This window comes from Ambystoma mexicanum, chromosome 6q (assembly GCF_040938575.1).
Source record: "Ambystoma mexicanum isolate Mex_15411 chromosome 6q, UKY_AmexF1_1, whole genome shotgun sequence".
In the NCBI taxonomy this organism is placed as follows: domain Eukaryota; kingdom Metazoa; phylum Chordata; class Amphibia; order Caudata; family Ambystomatidae; genus Ambystoma; species Ambystoma mexicanum.
The window spans coordinates 271,824,124-271,845,926 of record NC_090937.1 but is presented as its reverse complement, the minus strand read 5'-3'; the positions used below and the strand labels follow the sequence as shown (position 1 = coordinate 271,845,926).

The 21,803-nt window shown below is 49.4% G+C and overlaps 1 protein-coding gene across 2 annotated transcripts in view; it reads right to left on the bottom strand.

Moving 5' to 3' along the window:
- The window catches only part of HERC3 (HECT and RLD domain containing E3 ubiquitin protein ligase 3), a 1,960,519-nt gene that overhangs the window by 132,766 nt on the left and 1,805,950 nt on the right, over window positions 1–21,803 (bottom strand). The window lies entirely within an intron of this gene.

Genomic DNA, 21,803 nt, shown 5'->3' with positions numbered 1-21,803 from the left:
AAGATTAGTAACCATTATATTTTCCTGTGCATTAATTTTGGCAGGTGTTGATGGCCAAGTCGGACTGCTGCATTCAATGCACCTAAATAGATTTTGAAAGCGTTTTTCTCCTATGACATTACATGTACTGCAGCGTTAGAAAATGCCTCATCTATTAATGCTACTTATTGCTCATTTGGAAAGCCAGCCATGTCTCAGTGCGATGGCGCCCCAAACAACATCACAATCCTTGCCATTATATTTTATGCGGTGTAGAGATATGCCTTTTGTCTTTTCAGTTTGATCTTTGCTCGTAGGGTTTCTCCAACAGCGGACAGTTCTCCATGATATTGGAGGGTAAGATTGGATTGTTCAGTGCAGTATATTGAGGTTTTCAAACTGGAAGTATACTGAGATTGTGAAACCTGGCAATACAAATGATTGGTACAAATCGGGAATATAAATGATGAGCTACTCACCGTAGTGTCTAACGTACTCTTAGTCCCCTTTCCTCCATAATGCATGGGTGTCCCCTCCAAGGGACGGAATACAGAACCTTTTTCACCAGAAAAAAACCTTCCCCTTTAAATTTAAATTAAAATGCACGGGGGTGCAGCCCTGGGAGCATGCGCTACCCTGACTCCGCCCCCGGCGCCACTCCTCAGTCCCCATTGACGCGTCGACAATATTTAACATTGCCTAATGACACCAGTATTATTAGGGGGGGAGGATGGTGGGACGTATGGAGGAAAGGGGACTAAGGACTAAGAATACATTAGTCACTACAGTGAGTAACTCATAATTACTCTTACGTCCCGTCCCCTTTCCTCCATACTGCATGGACGATTACAACTGAATGTAGCACCCAGGGTGGAGAGGAGACCCTTCCTAAGTAAATAAGTTCCTTAGAACCGCCTGTCCAAAGGCTGCACGTCTGATCTAGAGTTGGTGTCCAAACAGTAGTGCTTACAGAAAGCCAAAGGGGTGTCCCAGGTAGCCGCCCTGCTTATGACTTACCACGGAACCTGCTGTTGGAAGGTGATGGCTGTGGCCTTGGCTCCGACCAAGTAAGCGTGCATGTTGCCTGGCAGTGGCTTGTGCTGCCCCTCATAGGCCTCTTTGATGGCCGCAACCATCCACCGTGCAGTAGAAGCCTTTGATGCCTGATAACCGGGTCTGGAGCCTTCAAAAGGTGACAAAAAGTGCGTCTGACTTGCGGAAGCCCTTGGTCCTGTCCAGATAGAATTGCAGAGCGCGTCTGACATCCAGAAAGTGCAAGACTCTCTGAGCCTCGTCCTTGGGGTCAGCGAAGATCGCAGGTAAGACTATTTCCTTGTTTATATGGAAGGCAGAGGGTACCTTTTTTTTTTTAAAAATGTATTTTATTTTATAACGACCACACAGTGCAACAGAACATAAATAGAACACATCAAGCCACAACAAAGGCCAAACAACAGATATGAAAAAGAAAAGAAAGAAAAAACAGAACAGAATTAACTTAACAATCCCCTTCCCTCCCCCCTATGAGCCTGTAGGGTGTCCACCATCATTGTCCGTTCCGTGTGGTGGGGTTCCGTCGCTCTCAGATCCAGCCGAGGTCGACCCCGTACTAAACAGTTCAGCCAATAGCACCCTCCATGCCGTGAGGGAGCTCACCTCTTCCTCCCCTCCCGCCCTGCTGGCCTCCCACCATGCTGTCGTCTCGGCGGCAGCCCATTTCTGGAGGTCACGCCACCATACCTCCACCCGCGGCCTCTGACAATTCTTCCATCCCATGGCTATTCTGCGTTTGGCAAGTACATAAGCCAAATCTTTAAGCTTCTCCACGTGCCGAAGCTTGCGCGCCCTGGGGTACCCTCCAAGCAAACAGGCCCAGGCCGAATCTGTCTTAAGTACAATGCCCCTCCCTGCCAGCTTCTGCGCCACTTCACTCCAGTAGGTTGCAATCACAGGGCAGGCCCAGAACATGTGAATCATATCAGCGTTCTCTGTGTTACACTTGGGACACGCCTGGCGCCCAGCGTCTCGAAATCTGGAAATTCTCAGGGGGGTCATGTATGCCCTATGCGTGATATATAGTTGTATCTGTTTAAACCTGGCATTCCTCGATACTTTTTTGTGGTACCCCAGGGCGCGCTCCCACTGCCCATCCGCCATCGGGGCCCCCATCTCTGTTTCCCATTCCAACCTCAGGTACCCCAAATCCTTCCCAACCTTTGCCATCAGCATCTCGTACAGCCTGGAGACCTCATGCCCGCCCTCGGATGCGTCATACATAATCTCCAGCGTCGCATCCGGCTCGTCAGCCAATACGGTCTCGGGCCAAGTGCTCCGGACCTCCCTGACCACTCTGTGGAACGTCATGTATTGCCCCGCATGCAGCCCCGCCCCCGCCTCTAGATCTGCGAACTCCGCCAAGGCCCCATCCTGCCAAATGTCACCCAAAGTGACCAGCCCCACTGACTCCCAGTATGTTCGCAGGATGGCCCTAAGCTGCCCGTCTTCCCTTGCCAAGGCCACCAGCGGCAGCTGCGGCATGCACGGCAGGGGATCCCCCATCATCCGGCAGGCTCTTCGCCACATGTTCCTGCCCAACGCTAGCATCTTAGGACGCCCCCTCATCCATGTGCTGGATACCCAAATAATCTCTCGCAGGTAGAAGGGGAAGCAGTCCTTTCCCAACAGTCTATGTTCCGGGGTTTCGTCGTCCGAAAGCCACTTGGCCACGTACTGCAGCTGCGCTGCCACGTAGTAGGCCTCAAAGTTCGGCAGCCTCACGCCGCCTTTCTCATAAGCCTTCTGCAATTTCCACAATGCGACCCTGTTACGCGTGCCCTGCCATAAGAAATCTCTACATACCCTATGTAGTCTAGCAAAAAACCCCTTGGGTATCATGTATGGAATGTTATTGAAATAATGCAACAGCCTAGGTAGCACGACCATCTTAAGCATAGCGCCCCGGCCCATCATCGCTAAGGGTAGTTTCTCCCAAAACCTCATGCACTTCTCGATCCTCCCCACTGCCAATTCAGTATTGTGCCTGTGTTCCTCCCCGGTCGTGTGGTATACGTCTATGCCAAGGTACCGAAAGGTGCTTGTCGCCCATGGGATTCGCAATACTGGCAACCTCTCAGTCGGTATCCCCACATAGCCGCCCAGCGGGAACAGAGTGGATTTCCGAGGGTTGACCGCTATGCCAGAAAGCCAAGCAAACCTCTCCATCACCTCCAAGACATATTGCAAGTTCTCTTCAGGGTATTGGAGGTACAACAGCATATCGTCGGCATACAGGGATATCAGATGGCTCTCCCCCCCCACCTCTATGCCCACCGGGTCATACTGTTGCCGGAGGTAAATTGCCAAGGGCTCAAGGGCCAGGATGTACAACATTGGGGACCAAGGACATCCCTGCCTGGTGCCTCTACCTAACTGCCACCTATCCGACACTACTGCCCCCGTACAAACTCTGGCTAGAGGCGCGCTATATAATAATTCGGCCCACCTCCTGTACCCTGGCCCCATTCCGAAGTGATCCAGTGCCGCCAACAGCCACGGCCAACGAACAGAGTCGAATGCCTTGACCGCATCCAGCGCCACTATCGCCATTTCGCCGTCTTTGCTACATCCCCATTCGACCACTCTGTGTAGGCGTCTATGGTTGTGGGTAATGTTCCTGTCCGGGACATAGCCCGTCTGGTCAGGGTGAATCAGCTTGCCTATCACTCTCCTCATTCTAGCCGCCAAGACAGCTGTTAGGATCTTGCTGTCCTGGTTCAGCATCGACAAGGGTCGATAGGAGCCGCAACCGTGTCCCGGTGTATTGTGCTTGGGGAGTGGCACTATGACCGCTTCCCTGAGTGATTCTGGTAGCTGTCCCAGCTCAAACGCCTCATTAAACATGTCCAGCATGGGTGGGAGTACCTCCTCCCCATACGCCTTATAAAACTCGCTGGGGAACCCGTCCGCCCCCGGGGCCTTGCAAGTGGGCAGCTGTCGCACTATCTCTCTGAGCTCTTCCAGAGTGATCGGAGCATCCATCTCCTCTCGCTCTTCATCGCTGATTCTGGGCAGGCCTATATCCCCGAGTACTTCATCTATCTCCTCTCGGCTCCCCCCTTCCCGATCTTCATACAATGTTTGGTAGTATTCTGCGAATGCCCCATTTACCCCTTCTTGCGTATCGATCTCCGCACCCCCTTCGGTGATGACCGATCGGATCGGAGCCCTAGGGGTTTCGCTCTTATATAGCCAAGCGAGGAGCCTGCCTGTCTTGTCCCCACCCGCATGCAACCTCTCAATGTACTTCGTATAATTCAGATTACAAAGTCTGTCCCAATGCCCAGAGCACCGCTGCTGCAGCTCAGTAACTACTTCCATATCGGTCCCACCCTTCTCCAATTCTTTTTCCAGCTCGATCTCGGCCTCTCGCAGGTCGGTCAGGATTCCGCCCATTAATCCCTTGGACTTCGCGATAGCAACTCCCCTCATCACCACCTTAAAAGCCTCCCACAAAGTACCAGCCGACTTGACACTCCCTGTGTTCGACTCAAAGTACGCGGCTATCTCCTCCCTCATGTCCTCCTTGAATACCGGATCCCGTAGCGCTTCCGCCCGAAGGCGCCATGTTGGAATCCGTGCACGTGGGGGGCGCAGCCGCCAATGCATGATTAGGGGCGAGTGGTCCGAGAGGACCCTCGCCCTGTAGTCAATCTGTTCACACTCCGTAAGAATGTCTGGAGTGGCAAAAAAGTAGTCGAGCCTCGTGTGCAGTTGGTGCGGAGCCGAATAGTGCGAATACTGCCTCCCACCCGGGTGTCTCGCTCTCCACACGTCTACCAGGCCTAGATCCGTTAGCAGCGACTGCAACACTTTGGCCGCTGGGCTGGGCCTAACCATTTTGTCATCCGACCTGTCCTCCCTGGGGTTAAGCACACAATTAAAGTCTCCACCCCAGATTACTGTGCTCCCCATCCCTTCACCGAGTCTCGCGCACAGTGTCTTAAAGTAAGTCGCTGTGTCCTGGTTGGGCGCATAAGTGTTTATGATACAGACAACTCTACCTTCCACAAGCCCCCGAACCATGGCCAGCCGCCCGTCCGACTCCACAACCTCCCCCAAGAGCTTGAACGGGACATGTGGTGCAACCCAAACCAGCACACCCCTGGCATACGCAGAGAATGTGGATCCAACCACTGTCCCCCTCCATTTTCTCCGCACCATTTCAAGTTTATCCCGTGTCAAATGCGTCTCCTGTAACAAGGCCACGTCTATCCTCTGCCTCTTCAAATACAACATGACCTTATTACGCTTCAGGTAGCTATTCAACCCTCTAACATTCCATGTCAATACCTTAAGGTCTCCCATGATTTATCCGTAGCTCCCACTTCCCCCTCTGGTCTGATCGCCTCCCCCCAGTCCCGACTACATCCCTTCTCAGTTTCTTCCCCAGGCTCACATAACAACTAACACCCCCCACCCCCCTAACCCAACCAACTGCCCAGCTCCATCCCTGGATCTCAGGCATCCCCGTGTTCGGTTCTCTTCGGAAGCCCGTGTAGAGAACCCGACAGGGTGTCACACCCCACACAGTGACTAACCTAACCACACACTGGGGTACGAATAAAACGGCCCTCGGATACCCCCTACACATTTATATCCGCGCTCGCGGACCATGTTCGAAACAGTTAAAAAGTGCATCCCCATCACAAAGTGGCAAAGACTATATTCCAGTCCAAATGTTCAAAGTCCGCCGGGCCCACTGTTTCACTTAACTCTCCCTGCTCCGTCCGCCATCTGCTCATCAGGCTCCTGAGGGCAGTTCTGCGCATCGAGCCATTCCATGGCCTCCTCAGGGGTGTCGAAAAACAGCGTCTTAGCCTTGAAGAAGACCTTAAGTTTGGCTGGGTAGAGTAACATATACTTGAAACCGGCCGTCCGCAGGCGCCTTTTGACCGCCCCAAAGTTCATCCGACTGCGCTGCACTTGTAGAGTGTAGTCGGGGTAAGCAGTGATGGTTGCCTCCCCTCGCCGTATGGTGCCCCCTTTACGAAAATGTTCCAGAATCTTCTCCCGGTCTTTGTAGTTGAGGATCTTGGCGATCACGGGCCTGGGCGGATTACCCGGCGGTGGCCTTCTGATCAGGGCCCTATGTGCCCTCTCCACTGCAAATCCCTGCGTTAGGGCACCTCCGGTGATCTCCTGCAGCAGCAAAGTCTCAATAAAATCTGTGGGATTCTGGCCCTCAGCTCCCTCCGGTAGGCCCACAATCCGGATGTTGTTTCTGCGGGCCCGACCTTCTGCCTCTTCAGCCCTGCTTTCCAGGTTGCCTACCCTCTGCACCAGGGCATGGATCTCTCGTTTGTGCGCGGTGCATTCCGCCACAGTCGGGCCCATCTCCTTCTCCAGGGACTCTGTGCGCTCGGCCAGGGTTCGCACATCTTGCCTCAGGAGGTTCACATCCTCCTGTACCGCCCCGACCTGAAGTTCCATCGCAGTTTTCAGTTCGGCCACCGCAAGTTGGAGTTTGGTCTCCCATGTCGCCTTCAGATCAGCGATCGCTGCCAGGACCTCCTGGTTCGTTCCTCCTGCGGCCATCTCCTTGGGCTGGGCCTTCTCTTTGCTCCTGGTCCCCTCGGTGCCAGGCGATGTCTTGGCAAATTCGTCGAGCGTGGGCTGTTTATTCTTCGCCCTCAGGAGCTTGCTCGACATATCTTCGATCAGGAGCGTCCCTTCGATCTCGCTTAGGCCCCAGGCCTGGGGGCACTATGTCCCCCCGTCGCCACACAGTTTCGGCTACCTCCAGTCAGGCTTGCTCTCGCTGGATCGCGCTGAACGTGAACTGAGGGAATCGCCTCCAGAATCCCGGTCCCCGATCCTTTGTCCCAACATCAAGCGACGGCAGCCATTTTGTCTGCCGGCGAAGCTCCGGCCCTAAAACTTCACGCGGCTCCTGAGTACACAAGCGCTGCACAATCCCGTATGAGAATGCACCCACATGTGCAGCCAAGCCTCGCATTTACAGTCATCACCGTCTATGCCACATCGTAGCGGCCGTTGCGCGGATTCAGCCGGATAATGTTCGGATAAGCGGGAGCTCCCGTTCAGGCACGTCCTTTCACATGGCGTCCAAGCCACGCCCCCCAAGGCAGAGGGTACCTTAGGTAGGAACGCCGTGCGAGTCTGCAGGACCACCTTATCCCTGTGAAAAGTGGTGTACGGTTCTGAGGCCACCATAGTCTGGATCTCGCTGACTCTGCCAGCAGAGGTAAGTAACACCAACAAAGCAGTCTTAATGGTGACCAGCCTGATGTCTGCGGACGCTGGTGGCTCAAATGGTTTGTGCGCCAAAGCGCCCACCACCACATTGAGGTCCCACACGGGGTGCCTGGACAATGCCGCCAGATGTTTCTTGCCAATCGGGTTGGAGGAGGAGAAGACCTCCTCCTCCAAATTTCTGTAGGCCCCTATGACTGCCAGGTAAGTGCAACATGTGTCCACCTGAACGTGCAAGGTACGCCGAGAAGAAGAGCACATCGTCCAGCGTACACATAAAGGGCATTAGAGTCTGCCCAGTGACAGAACCTGCTGCATTTGCTTTTATATTGGCTCCTGGTAGCCTTGCTCTTGGCGCCCCCTGAATGATCTCCAGGTTAGCCTGTGACAGGCTCAGGTTCTTGAGGGTGATCTGCTCAGGAACCACGCTGCAAGGGTTGACTTCTGAGGTGCTGGGTGGTGGACCCTGCCCCCCTGCTGGGACAGGAGAAGTGCTGGACCCAGCGGAAAGTGAATGAGTGGTCTGTCTGTGAGGCTGAGCAGTTCAGAGAACCACGGTCTCGCTGGCCACCAAGGAGCTATCAAGATGATGCTGAGGTGACAAGCTTCCTTCATCTTGCGGAGTACCATGGGGATCAGGGGTGTGGGAGGAAAGGCATATGCTGTCATGCCTTCCCATTGAATCTTCAATGCGTCTCCCAGGGAGCCGGGGCTCAGCCCCTGACAAGACGCAAATTGATGGCACTTCCTGTTCTTCCAGGAGGCGAACAGATCCACCGAGGATGGCCCCATGTGTTGAAGACCACCTGCAGCACCTGGTCGTTCAATTGCCATTAGTAATTGTCTGCTCCCAGCCTGCTGAACCTGTCCGCTTCCAAGTTGGCCTTCCCTCGGAAGGTGGACGGCCGTGAGGTAGAGATTATTTTCCAGGGCCCATTCCCACATGCTGACCGCTAGGCTGCACAGTGGAGGGGACCTGTTACCCCCCCTGCTTGTTGACGTAGTACATGTTGGTGGAGCTGTCGGTCTGGATAAGGATGGTCCTGCCTGCAATGAGCTTAAGGAAGGCCCTGAGGGCTAGCCAAATGGCCCTGAGCTGCAGCCAGTTGATATGCGACTCCTGCCGGGTCCAGACTCTGTGGACGCTGTGGCTGTCCAAAGTAGCTCCCCAGCCCTCAAAGGAGGAGTCTGTAGTGATGGTGACCTGCGGGGACGGCTGCCGGAAGGACTTTCCCGTTGGCAGGTTGCAGTCCTAGGACCACCACATGAGGTCCGAAAGGAGAGAAGGAGGTATGCTGACCAGCTCTGTTTGGCAGCCCTTCTCCTGATTCAATGAGGCTGCGAAGTGCAGCTGTAATCTCCTCATCCTGAGCCTCGTGTGTGTCACGGCCAGAAGGACCACTGCCATGATACCCAATAGGTGTTGGTACCACCAAGTCGAGGTCACTGCTCTGGTATGCAAGTGCGTAGTGGCCCACTTGAGGGCCGTAATCTTGTCCTCTGAGGGAAATACCTTCTTGGAGCTCGTATCCCAGATGAGGCCCAGGAAGGTGATGCTCTGCGTGGGCTGTAGCTGAGACTTCTTGAGGTTGATAGTAAACCCCAGGTTGTGGAGTGTGTTCATAAGCATGGAGGAAGGGTGGCTAACCCCCTTTGGGGATCTCGCCCTGACGAGCCAGTCGTCTAGGTACAGGTAGACATGGTGTCCCTGGGATGGGCACCACTGCATTCATGAGTCTGGTAAATACCCTGGGGGCTGAGTTGAGGCCAAAGGCTAGCACCTTGTACTGGAAATGACAGCCCATGATCCTGAAGCGTAGGAAGGAGCAATGAGGCTACCAAATCGTGTAGGTAGGCGTCCTTTAGATCCAGGGAGCACATCCAGTCTCCCTAGTCTAGTGTCTCCGCAATGAGTGCTGGCGTAACCATCTTGAATCTCTGAAGAAGGAGGGAGAGGTTGAGGGTGGATAGGTCCAACACAACTCTCAGGCCAGCCTTGTTCTTTTGAATGGCGAAAATCCTGGTATAGAAGCCTAATCCTCTCTGGGAGGCTGGTACTTCTTCCACTGCTCGGTTCTCAACAAGCGAACGGATCTCTGCCACCAGAATTGCCGTCCCAATCTGTGGGAGTGGAGGGGAGGAGAGGGAGGTATCGGTAGGCGGTACGCCCTGGATACTACCGAGAGGATCCAAGGAGTCTGCAAAGTTCTGGGGCAAGAAATGCACGTGAGAGGCAAGCCTGCCACCCGCTGGAGACAAATGGACTTGAAGGGACGCGTCATGCCTTTTTACTGTCTGAGGCTGCTGCTGAGGAGGGGGGCTGGAAGAAGCCCTTGCTCCCCCCCTTTTTGTTGCTTGCGCCGGTGCTGACTCGGCTAGCGGTCAGGTTGTCTTGACCTCTGTTCCTGGAATCCCAGGAACCCACCAAACGCCCGCCCTTTGTCGGGGCGTTGATGCGACTGGGTGTACGACTTGGGTGTGGCCTTTGTCAGGATAAAGACTTTGTATTTTGCGAGCTGTTCTTTTTTATCTAATTCCTGGTCAGTGGTAGAATGGAAGAGGTCACTACCCTCTAACAGAAGGTCCAATATGCGATCCTGGATGTCAGGGTTAAACTTAGTAGCCCAAAGCCAGGCCGTGCTTCTCATGTCTGTGGCCATGCAGATGGCCCATCAAGAGGTATTGATATGGGCCATGTTTGACTCCATGATGTCCTGCGCTACCAGCCTGGATTCTCCTAGACCCGCCTTGAAGCAGGCCTGGCTCTGCACCGGAAGTTCCGGAAGGAAGTCAGCTATTTCCAGTCACAACCTCTGGTTGTTGGCTGCCAGCATGGCATCCGCGTTGGCCTGACGCAGGTGCAGGGAGGCATTGGAGTACAGATTCTTCCCGTATGCCTCTGAGATCTTCTCCTCCTTGCCTAGCAGTGCCGAGGACGAGGTGGCCGAGGACGACTGAGACTTAGAGTACAGTGACGCTGCAGCGATCACTGAAGAATGCGGCTGGGGGTGCGTTGATAACAATAGTGTATCCCCTTCCATATGTCTATACTTGGCATCGAGGTGGCAATTGACAGGTTGGGCCGAGTGAGGCTTGAGCCACCCCTTCTTGGCCAAAGCCACTACGTCCTTCTGCATCGGGATACCCGTCTTGGTAGGGGGTCTTAGGGTGAAGACTTTTGGCAAGACCCCCTCCTCGGGCTGCTCTACCTCAGGTTGAGGAAGACCCAGATATTCTGCCAAACCTGCAAGCCTGTCGTGGAAGGCCTTTGCTGACGACGGCGTGGAGACCGCCTGAGCTGTGGGAGGCAGGGTAGCTGGAATCTAAGGAGCTGGCAGGCGCAGCGGGGGCTGCGCTGGGGCCTGTGGTGCCGGAGACATGGGAGGAATGACTATGGGCGCCGGTGGGTTGACCGGGGGGAGCAAGTCCCTGACTGCATCCTGTAGGATGGCCCCCATCTGGGGGGTTCGCATCAGCGCCAGGAACTTTTCGAAGAACCTGTCTTCAGAGGCAGAAGCGGTGGCAGGGGATGTTGACGGAGTGGCTGGGGGATGCTGGGGCCGGAGCACACTGTCTAGGTAGCAGGGGAAACATGCCCTGTGCTGCTGATGGATAAACTGTAGGCCACTTAACTGGTTGACACCAGTCCCACCTTGAAACTCGTTCACCCGCCTGCTCTGTTCCTAGGAGTGGCATCGGACGAGCGCCCATGTTTTCTGGCGCGGTGGCCACTTTGTCGAGCTGCGTGCCGAAGTCGTGGCGCATGGCTTCCTGAGCCCGGCCTCCTCCAAGACTCTTGGTGGTGGAGCATGAGACCTACCCTGCACCTCAGGTCTTGGCCTGGAAGATGTGTTGCCCACGGCATTGTCGCCAGTAGTGCTGCATACAGGCGCCCCCTCGGACATTGAGACGGTACTATGACGTTGCCCCTTGGGTGAACACCCGGTAAAAGAACCTTGTAGTCCCTCAGCACTGATTCCGCAAGGATCTGACGACCCCTCGGCCGGTAGCTGGACTAGCCTCAGTGCGTGTGCTGTTATTAGAACCCGAGAGGTACCTCCAGCTTGGCCGTTTCCTTGGGATGGAGTCGCCCTTACGGGTTGCAATGGAAAATAGCAGCCCCCCCTTTGGGCCTCGATCTCTGCTTGACAAATGTTTTCAAGTCTTCTGGAGGCGATCTTTATCGAAGAGCTCCCTCTACCTAGCTAGCCTGTTTTTCAGTGCGCATGGAGCCAGTGCATCACACGTAGTACAACCTTGCCAGCCGTGGTCAGGGCCAAGGCAGCGAAGGCAAAGAGCGTGGGGGCAGACGTAGGGAAGAGACCCTCGCAGGCTGGACACCTGCTGAAGCCCGCTGAAGTCTACATGCGCCGGAGAGGAGCGTGACGCCGGAGGACCGAGTACCTGAATGACAAAGAGAAAACAAAAAGATAGAAGAAGAATTCAGGGAAGAGCGCGTGGTATTACATGGCCGAAGCCAAACCCAGAAGCGCTGGTGAAATCAGCCCGTTCCCGTGGAAAAGTCAGGGGAGCGTATGCTCCCAGGGCCGCACCCCCTAGCCCATCTAAATTTAAAGAAGGTTTTTTTTTTGGTGAAAAAGGTTCTGTCTCCCATCCGTTGGAAGGGACGCCCATGCAGTATGGAGGAAAGGGGACGGGACGCAAGAGTATGGAGTGTGCTAAACAAACATAATATTACATTTTATGTCGGATGAATTGGGAGTTTGCAACTTGCTATTGCATAATGGTAAACTGGGAATATACTGGAAATGTGTATACTGGGATACTGAAAACACTGGGAAATACTCTACTTGTTTTATTTCCAATATACTGGCTGGTGCAAAGAAAAAGCACACTGGGGCCATAAAACAGAGTACAGTTTGATTTGCAAACTATGTATGTGCCATGATTGTCAAACTGGCTGTACACTGGAACTGTCCAGAGTTGATACATATACACTGGGATCCTGCAAACTATATGTACAATTAGAAATATAATGAAATGTCCACAAAATGGAAATGTACTAGGGTTGTGCAATAAAACCAGATTGCACAAACTGGAGGGAGTATACTGGAGTAGTCGTGCTAAATATCTAATGCTGGTATGTTCAAAATTATTCAAACTGAGAAAATACTGAGGTTTTCAATGTATTAGTACAAGGGGTTTGTCAGGCTGGATGCTTACTGAATTTATCAAACTGAGGTTTACTGTGGTTGTCAAATACAATGGGATAGTGAAACTTGGAATATACTGGATGGAATTGTGCAAATTGGTAATGTCAAGCTGGGAGTATGCTGGGATTGTCAAACTGGGAGTGTATCCATTAGCATCACTGAGACTCAGTTTCGTAAAATAATACTTAACCTTTCGAAGAATGTTACTCCTTCACATATACATTTAATTGGTTTACATGTTCAGAGAATTGCACTCACATCCCTCACAGGCTGAGTTGTACCCTCATTTGTGTATCCCAAGCAGCTAAAATATCTGTGTAGCTTGACTGGAACCTACCAGAGTCCTAGCACTCCCTTTGCACCCAGCAGTGCAGGAGCAAGACTTGTGGGAAGTCTTACTGAGGTAACTCATGCTTCTTAGACAGAAAGTCTGACCAGAAATGGCGAGTTGCAGGACATGGCAGGAGAGGCCCGACGAGGCTTCTTTCTGCTAACTTTCTATATAGCTATTTGACTGCTGCTAATGGCTCTCAGTTTTTAAGGCCGTAAACACAAAGGTGGAGTTTTGCGTCACTTCCTTCTCTAGCTCATGAGTTGACTGAAGCTGGCAATTGCTGTAGTACTGGGCCCCACCAATGAGAAGGCTTGCCAACACTCTCTCCCACAGGCTTCTGGAGATGTAACCATTGGCCCATCAGGCTATCACTAAATGGGATCAACTGGTGATCTGGCATTGACCTTTGGAATGTCCATTTTGTTGAATTTGGAAGCAGCCTCAAAGTTACGCAAGATTGAACAAAAACACCAACATACATTTTACTTGGTTATAATCACTGCTTTCCAAGCAAGACTAGCATACATGTTTGTGTTTTTAATTTATAACCCACCAACAAGAATTGAACTTGTCTCCAGAAGCAGAGTCACAAGCTCAGACCAGTTTTGCTTTTGCTCGTCTCTCAATATCATTTCACCATCACTAATCTGTACACTAACTAAAAGTCAAATTAATTAAATTAAATGAACTGACTGAATGCTGCTAGCACCCAAGACCCTCAATGTGTTTCTTTTTTAAAATGTATATTGAATAGTCAGCACAGGACCACCATTCAGCAGCAGTTGTGGAGACGAAAAATGCATGTAACTAAAACAGCTTGTCCACCACAACCCAAGAAATGAAAACTTCATGCACTTTGTATAGCGAGACTACACTAAAGTGGGCATCCCCTATGCTGATGATGCAGAACTTGCTGTCAGATTTCCAGTACCTTAGAATGAGTAGCTGGTAAAGGCCGATATCATCCCTGTTCACATCGTTTTACAAGCCATATTCGGATCTACTCAATTCGTATTAAGTGGGGTTCATTTAAAACTTGCAACCTGCAGTCAATTCATTCCTAGTGAGAACATGTAGCCAAATATCAGCAACAAGGCAATCCATGAGGACTTGAACATATCCAGCCTCTGCTCACATTTTCAGGAGGATGGGTCAACCTTGTAAATTTTACCTAGTGTCCAGCATAACTTTATAAAAATCTGAAGGTGTACATAATTCAAATTAAAGTCTTGGATGAATGAGTTCCAGCTGGACAGGAAGGAGCTCCAATCATCTATAGGCAATGCAAACTGTACAGGACGGAGCTACATTCATCAACAGGAAATGCAAACTGAAGTCCCTCCTGACAATCTTTGGTGTTTGCAGTGTGTTGCAGTCAACAACTTTCAATGCACTTCAATTAATTTTTTAAAAGAGATTCAATAGAAATGGTGTCTTATAATTTCTGTGCCATAACATCTCGTAACGTGATATTCAGTCTTTGATAGTTCTCTTGTTCAGATCTTAGCAATTTATTATTTGCTTTAAGTTCCTGACACATGACCATGTGGTTTTCTGACCAAAATGACCTGATTAAAAGTATTAATCAAAGAGCACTGTGACAAATCTAGCAAGGTCGTCACTACTTCACTGGGGGAATCTCCTCTCAGGTGGCCAGGGAAAGGCAAAAGCTCCCTGACTCTGACCCTGGGGGTGGCTACCTGTGGGGGGAGCACATGAGGGAAGACAACCCTTGAGGAGGCGCAGTAGACTCAATAGGTCAAGGAAGGCATTTCCCTGTTTCTTTCGCCTCTAGCAATACCCACTTGCCTCCCTATTCCAGTATGACATACTGTAGTGTGGGTGTAGAACCTCCTCCAGTCATGACCAATCACTAACTGTATTTTCATTCCCCTTTGCTTGATAACAGAAACAAGGAAGACGACTGGCGTAACGAAGATCACTAAAACCTGAAAGGAAACACAGCGCTCTAGTTGGTAGAAAAGGTTAACAGGTGCCGGAACATTTAAAAACACCACACCTGAAGAGAAGGGGAGATTCACTTCTCCCAACATTGGTCGGGACACCGAAGGAGAGCAGGCTCAGTGCAGAGCGGAGAATCTGCTGGAGGTGCCGTCTGGGAATGTCTGGAAGCGGAAGGTTCGCCTCGCTTGTGCCACTGACAGCAGGAGCTGTCAGATGAAGGAGGAGGCAAAGCGTAAACCCGAGAGCAGATAGGACATCCGCCTAGCCCGCAAGCAAGCCACTATTAGGGAGAATTCTCATTTATGGCTAATTTCCATCACCTAGTGAGTCCCCCAGCAGCTTTGCTGGACTTCTGGAGTTTATTGTTTTCCACTTGGTAAGAGTGAGAGCTTTTTCCCCACTCTTACCTGTGTTTTGCTATGTGTTTCTACCTGTTTTTGTGATTGTGGACTTTGAAGTACACCACTTCAGTAGCCCCCTTCTTTTTGTGTGTCACACAGCACCTTCAGTGCCGTGGCACAGGGTTGTCTTTGAGACTGCCCTCGACTGCATTTCTGAGGCGACTACCATCTCCCAGAAAAGGGTAAAGTTGCCATTAACTTTACTTAGTCAATCTACCACAGATCCAGTACACCCCATCTTCCATGGAGTACTGGAAAGGGTTAATTTGTATCCCTTTTTATCTGTACCTCCTAGAGCATTTTTAACATTTAGACTTGGCTGGTGGCAGTGGTATCTATCCTAACTTTTCTACCGCGATTATATTAGATAAACGTGGTACTGTACTTAGCTATTATATTAGCCTCGAACATAAACCCGCTTGACCAAATCGTCTTTCTTTTGGCTCCGGTTGGGTTTATTCCCCCCATTTCTTTTTCTTAAAGGCAGTCCTTCTTGTGTCTTACTTTGCGCGGCAAACTAGGTTTGCCTTCTTTGTTCACTGTCTTTTTGCGGGCTTCTGCTCAGAAGCCCTCCTCAAGGCGCCTGGGTGTCTAGGTGGGCTGAATGTGAGGGAGGGGTGTAGTCACCCCCTGCACAGGGTATCCTAGGAAATCCAAGTCGCACTTTGTCATGATTGGCCAGGGTAGTTGTCCGGGCTGGACAACCCCCCTGCTGGGTGATTGACAGCCAGGCTGTGTGAATGGGGTTTTTTCGCATACAAGGCAGGTCTCTTGGGCTAGAAGTCAGAGAGTCGCCACTGGAACTACAAGGAACCGAAGGGAAGCGGAGAGAACGACAGCTGCTGCAACTACCCTGTCCTGGTGAAGCCCTGCTGCAGTCCTGGGCTATCTTCCCTTCAACGACTCAGAGAAGATCCAGTCCGGAGTCTTCTTCCCTTGAGCTTGGTGGGGATAACCAGCTCATCTTCCACAGCCAGAGGATCCTCTTCCTTGGTGGAAATCGCTGCACGCTGCTGTAGTGGTCCGGATAGCCACCTGAAGAGACTCTCCTGTTTTTAAGGAGTGCACCTTTTATTCCTGGTCGCTGCTGCCGGCTTCATCCCTGTGCGGTGCAGACCGCCTTCAGACATCCTCCTTCACAATGAAGCTCCAGGAATCGTGGGTCTGCGGGAAACCAACTGGAACAACTGCCAGGGCACCAGCTGCACCATTGGAACAAGGTACTGTGTTCTACTTGAGGAAACTGGGTGAATCCCTTTTCTTCATTTCCAAGGCTGGCCCTTGTCTTCCCTCCTTCTTATAACTTTTGCTTCAGAACATTGACAATATCGAAGTACTTTTGGCTACGTTGAATCGTGAACTGTCTGACTGTGTGATCTTCGGTAACAGGCCCCGGTATCTTTCGACCCTGGCTCCGGCCCTTTGACTTTTGAACTCCTGTCCCTGAGTGTTTCTTGATTCTGCCTGCCTAACCAAAATATTGCCTGTGATTTTTGCCTCCAACTCCCCCTGGGTATCTCAGGTGCTAAGTGTGTTTTTGCCCCGGTAGCATTTCATGTCACGGATACGCGTTTATTTAGTACACCGAACTGTCAAAAAGTGATCGTAATCGTATTCCCGGTAACGTGTTTTGTTCTTAACACCGGTTCATTCAAACACAGGGTACTTACCTTGAGACTTACTGTACAAAGTGAATTGGTTAGTTGTAGTATATTTAACGTGCGGTTTTTATTTAAGTTCAATAGAAGTGCTGTGTTTGTAACAAATGGTTTAAAAATAAATGTTCTTTTATTGTTTACCTAAAACCTTGAGTCAGTGTTTGCTTGAGTCACAGTAATTGTGGTCCCTTTGTGTAATCTCTGCTACTGCTCATATACTCTTGAGATAGGCCTGGCCGCTCCGCCACTGCTACCACTCTGACATAGTAGTACAGGCTTGTACCAAAGGTAAAACTTTTATTGCCATCTGTAGTCTTAATTGTGTGTAGCGGTCCCTAAGGGCACTGCACAGGATTCTGCCTAACAGCCGCTATGAGATGTGAAGGACGCTGAAGCAGCCGACGGAAACTGGTGAGCCCAGAGAGTCCTGTTGGGACACCGGGGCACTTCATGGTGGATGTTTGCATACCTTTGATGAACCTGGAAGCCCAAACAAGGGAGCTGGGACACCGGGGTGACTGAGCAAAGAGACTAAAATGAATGAAGAGGGGTCGCTGACCCAATTTATGAAAAGTATAATAACAGAATCTTGGAACTATATAAAAGAGAAGGTGATTACTGATGAGAAGTGCACGTCTCGGAACCACACCAAAATACTGAACCAATTAAGAAAGTCCTGCCAGGAGAGTAAAACAGGCATACAGTGAATCTGGGACCCACACCCAATCAAGATTGCTGAACTTGGAAAAGGGGGACGCAGTTCCCCAAATGTGTGCAATCTAGGAGAAGGGAGTCTCCCTCCCCTTTTGCAGGTGAAGTCTATGAAATGTGGTAAAGTCAATAAAGCTCAGGGCAAGAGGCATACCCCTCGAAAGCCTGTGAATTGTGAAACTGTGAAGTCTGTAAACTGTGGGAAAGTCAAGAAAGCTCAGGGGGAGAGGCATACTCCTTGAGCCTTTGAATTATGGAACTGTGAAAATCTCAAGGGAGGGGTCATACCCCTTTAGGTTGTGGAATGGTATAACCCAAAAGGAGAACAAGAGAGAAATGGTATATCTTGAGTTGATGAACTGTGTAAACTGGAAGAAACTCTGGGGGATAGTCACCCCTGCCACCCCCTTGAGATTGTGGAGTATGGTAATGTGAAAGTGAAAAACATTGAAAGCAAAGAAATCCAGGGTACAGGAAGAACCCCTTTAACTGGTAGAACTTTGTTGGTTTCTTTTACACTTTGGAACTTTATGTGGGAACTTTGGCAAGGAGCTGTAGGTGATCAGCTTCACATAGTATTGAGTTTAGTTTGTGAGGGGCAGGTTAGGTTTTTGGACAGGACTTAGAATTTGTTGTTTTGGACATTCTGACATGGATCCCCCCCTCGGTTTTCTTGAGGCAGGGAAACCCCTCCTAGAGTAAGTGATAGGTAGGATTTCTCCAACCCTCTCTTTAATTTGATCAATACAAGTCTTAAATAATCACCATGATGCCACTGTGTCTGAGTCTTAATGTTGATCCCTTACAGCACATTGAGGCTCTAAAAGAATTCCCCCACTCATAATATCAGAGTAAAGCAAGTGTCTAGCCACATACAGTGGACCACAGTTAACTTGCCCTTATTTAGAAAGAGTTATGAAAGAGGATCTGGCTATTTAAACGGTGTCTAATATTGGTGCCATCATCAGTCTCTGTTTGCCCTAGCACTTATTGCAGTGGTACACTGGGTAACAGCATTTAGCTTTTATCCACTTTGGGGTCGCATGGTCATTGTCACGACTCCAATAGCACTCTGACACGATATGACAATTATTTGTTACCATGCTATGTTGAGGTACATAAAGCTGCCTTTTTTGACTGACACCAAATTCTTTTAGGTGAGCTCAGTGGCATTTGATAATGGCACCTCAGTAACTTCATGTTCATTTCGTGAAACTTAGGCATGTTTTTCACGAAGCCTTTGATCAGAAGATGGCTGAGTTGGAAACGTTGGAAAAAGTTTTTGTACAGTCTCTGTCCATTTCATTTTGTAGACAAAGAGCTGCCCAAAAGATGTGATGAGCCTAATAACTGCAGAAATGGAATGCCTTGAACCAAAAGGGGCAAGGATCAGGTCATCAATGCCATCCACCTATATCCTTACGCTGCAATCCATTCCGCCCAACGTGATGATCCAGATGTGCAGGTTAGCTTTTATCACTGTTGCCAATACCTCAGGGCCCAAGTCGAAGAGTAGGAAAAAATGTAAAACTGTTTTGAGCTTTGAGGATATAAACAGTAAAATAGAATCAGAAACCAAGCCATGACTAAGCACTCTTGCCAATGAGCCAACATAAAATGCTTACAACTCACGTTACAGGCCAATAACTGATTGATTTTACTATCAAAGCACTGAGAAAGCTCATATTGATCAGTTCGGTTTTAGGATAACTATGTGTTGTCAAACAGACAGCTAGTGTGGTTTAAGGCACAAAATGAGAAAAACCAAATAGTATTTCAACTTGGAGCTATTGACAGAAAAGTATGCAAGGAAAGGGTAGGTAGGGATATGTTGGCTAGCATTTATGGATCTGCCCACAACATTTGATTCAGGGGACAGATTCATATTATGGGAGACTCTTCTGGAATGTGCTCTTTACAAAGAGCTATTAAGTATAATAATGAAGTCACATTTTAATTTGAATACTTGAGTCAGATACGGGAGTGGAGGGAGCTCACAAATGCCTTTTGCCTTGTCCAAACAGTTAAAACAGGGTTGCATACTTGTCCTGATTTTATTCTCTTTATATATCTACAAAAGGGAAAGGTTTGATAGAAGCAGTTGCTGATGTGCCCCTAGTACCATAGTGGTGCACCCCTGTTCAGATTACACCATGCCAAAGGGATGAACCCCAGTAGTCATGTAAAACTCAGACTCCATTTATGAAGCCTTCACAAAGTTTAGGAAACTTGCAACCAATATAGAAAAATTACACAGTTGTGTGAATGGGCCCCAAAAAGCCTAGTAATAGAGCTATTTTCATGAAAGCTGCAAAATTAGAAGAGGCCACATGATACGATTACCTGAGCTTGACTTATGATGGAAATTTGTATTTGAAAATGCACGGTCGAAGTTTGTGGTAAGGGAAGCCCAATATGGCAGGAACATTTTATATCGTCAAAGATGGTTGAAAGCATGTAACCCAGATATAGTACTGAATCTTTAAAGAGACACAACTAGCGGCACTATAACAGCAGGCATTAGGGGATACAAGCCCTGTACAGAACTTGAAACCAGCCTAATTCCAGCAGATTTTGAAAAGTCATTAGGACCGGTAAGGTTGTGGATGTCAGCATGGACTAGCCCTTTCTTAGAGTTCGCCTTGTGAAAGGGTTGCAGATACCATTGATCAATAGTGTGCAGCAGACTCTTGAGTCGTTCAAATACAGAGAAAAGAAAAAGATTTTGGAAATGTATTAGGCAGTCCTAAATTGTGAAGTTATACTTGAATTCTAGACATCTAAAGACAGCGGAAGCCTTTTGTCTGTACAAGAAGATGGAATATGGCCACGAGAAATGTCTTGATTATAAAAAGGCTACAGTTATAAAAAGGATACTAGATTCAGACAAATCAAAAGTAGAATATTTAAAGCTAAGAAGGCAAGGAATGGAAATTAGCTGTGCTCTCCCCTTGTGATTTGGTGATACAACACACCACCAATGTACACAGACTATCCATCCCATATTACAAAAAGATCAAATATAACATCCCTACACCAGCCTCAAGAAAATGTGATTTCCTCCATTCTATGGTGACCTATAAGTATCTACATGCTCATTTAGTTAAGAATTTGACAATTCCTGCAAGCTTTTTTTGTAGATGGGATCACAAAAATATACATGTTTAATTCAAGATGAACATATTATATCAAGTTTATATTTCAATAATGTTTGCTGTTTAAATGTGCAATTGTTTATAAGTTTTTACTTATAGCATTCACGTTGAGCTCTGTGTTCTTGTAAAGATGTAGGTTTGAAAAAAGAACCAAAAAACAATGATGATGATAACTCTGCTTGAGCCTGAAAAGGGCAAATTCAGCAGTCCTTTTAAGGAGGATATTTCATGCTATATGTCAGACATTACACATTGCTCCAAATCTCTCTTCTTAAGTCAGTCACTGAATGTTACATTCTAGCTCCACTGAGTAACCTCTGAAGCCAAATGATACTTTCTTCCTGTATATATTATATGATCCGTCCCTATCACAAATGCTTTTAGTCGTTGATGTTTAAAGAGTTTTTAATGCCTATACTGCTAGAGTCTCTGAACAGAGGTCCGGTATCAGACTCAAACTTGTGTTGGGTCCTGGAATGTATAGGCTTCTTTCCCCTTGTCACTGGTATGGTGCCTGGACCAGCTGAGGAGGGGAACAAGGGAGTGGGGATTTAACAGCATGGGAAGGAGGGCAATTTGCTGCAATAGGGTCTACAAGTGACCAGGGAGGCGTGGGGGGGGGGGATCAGTGGCAATCAGTTCACTCAGTCTCAGGTATGGTGGGGAGTGGATGGTGTATGTACCTAGGTGTTAGGGAAGAGCCATTCCTTGAAGAGGAGGGTCTTTTCGCTCCTTCCTGAACTGTAGAAGCGAGGGAGTGGGTCGGATGTTGATGGGGAGGAGGTTCCAGAGTCTTGCAGCGTAGACAGAGAAGACCTGTCTTCTGGTTTTCTCCTTCGGGCACCGGCAAAATTCAAGTCTGTACATTTCCTTACTTCTGCTGGATCATAGGCCTCCAGAGATGCTATGTTTCTCAGTGAGGTAGCATAGGAACGTCAGGTTGTCAGCCCTGTAGATGATGCAGCAGAATTAGAAGTTACAGGCTTGCAGCGGGAGCAAGTGCAGTTCGATCTCTATTCTTAGGCTTTTTGCTCTCCTCTCCTCCTCTTCATTTCCTCTACCTCATTCTATCGCTGTACCACCTGCTCACCAAAGCACTGTGCTTCACAAACATTTTTCCTCTTGTTGCTGTAAAAGTGCTGGATGGAGAAATT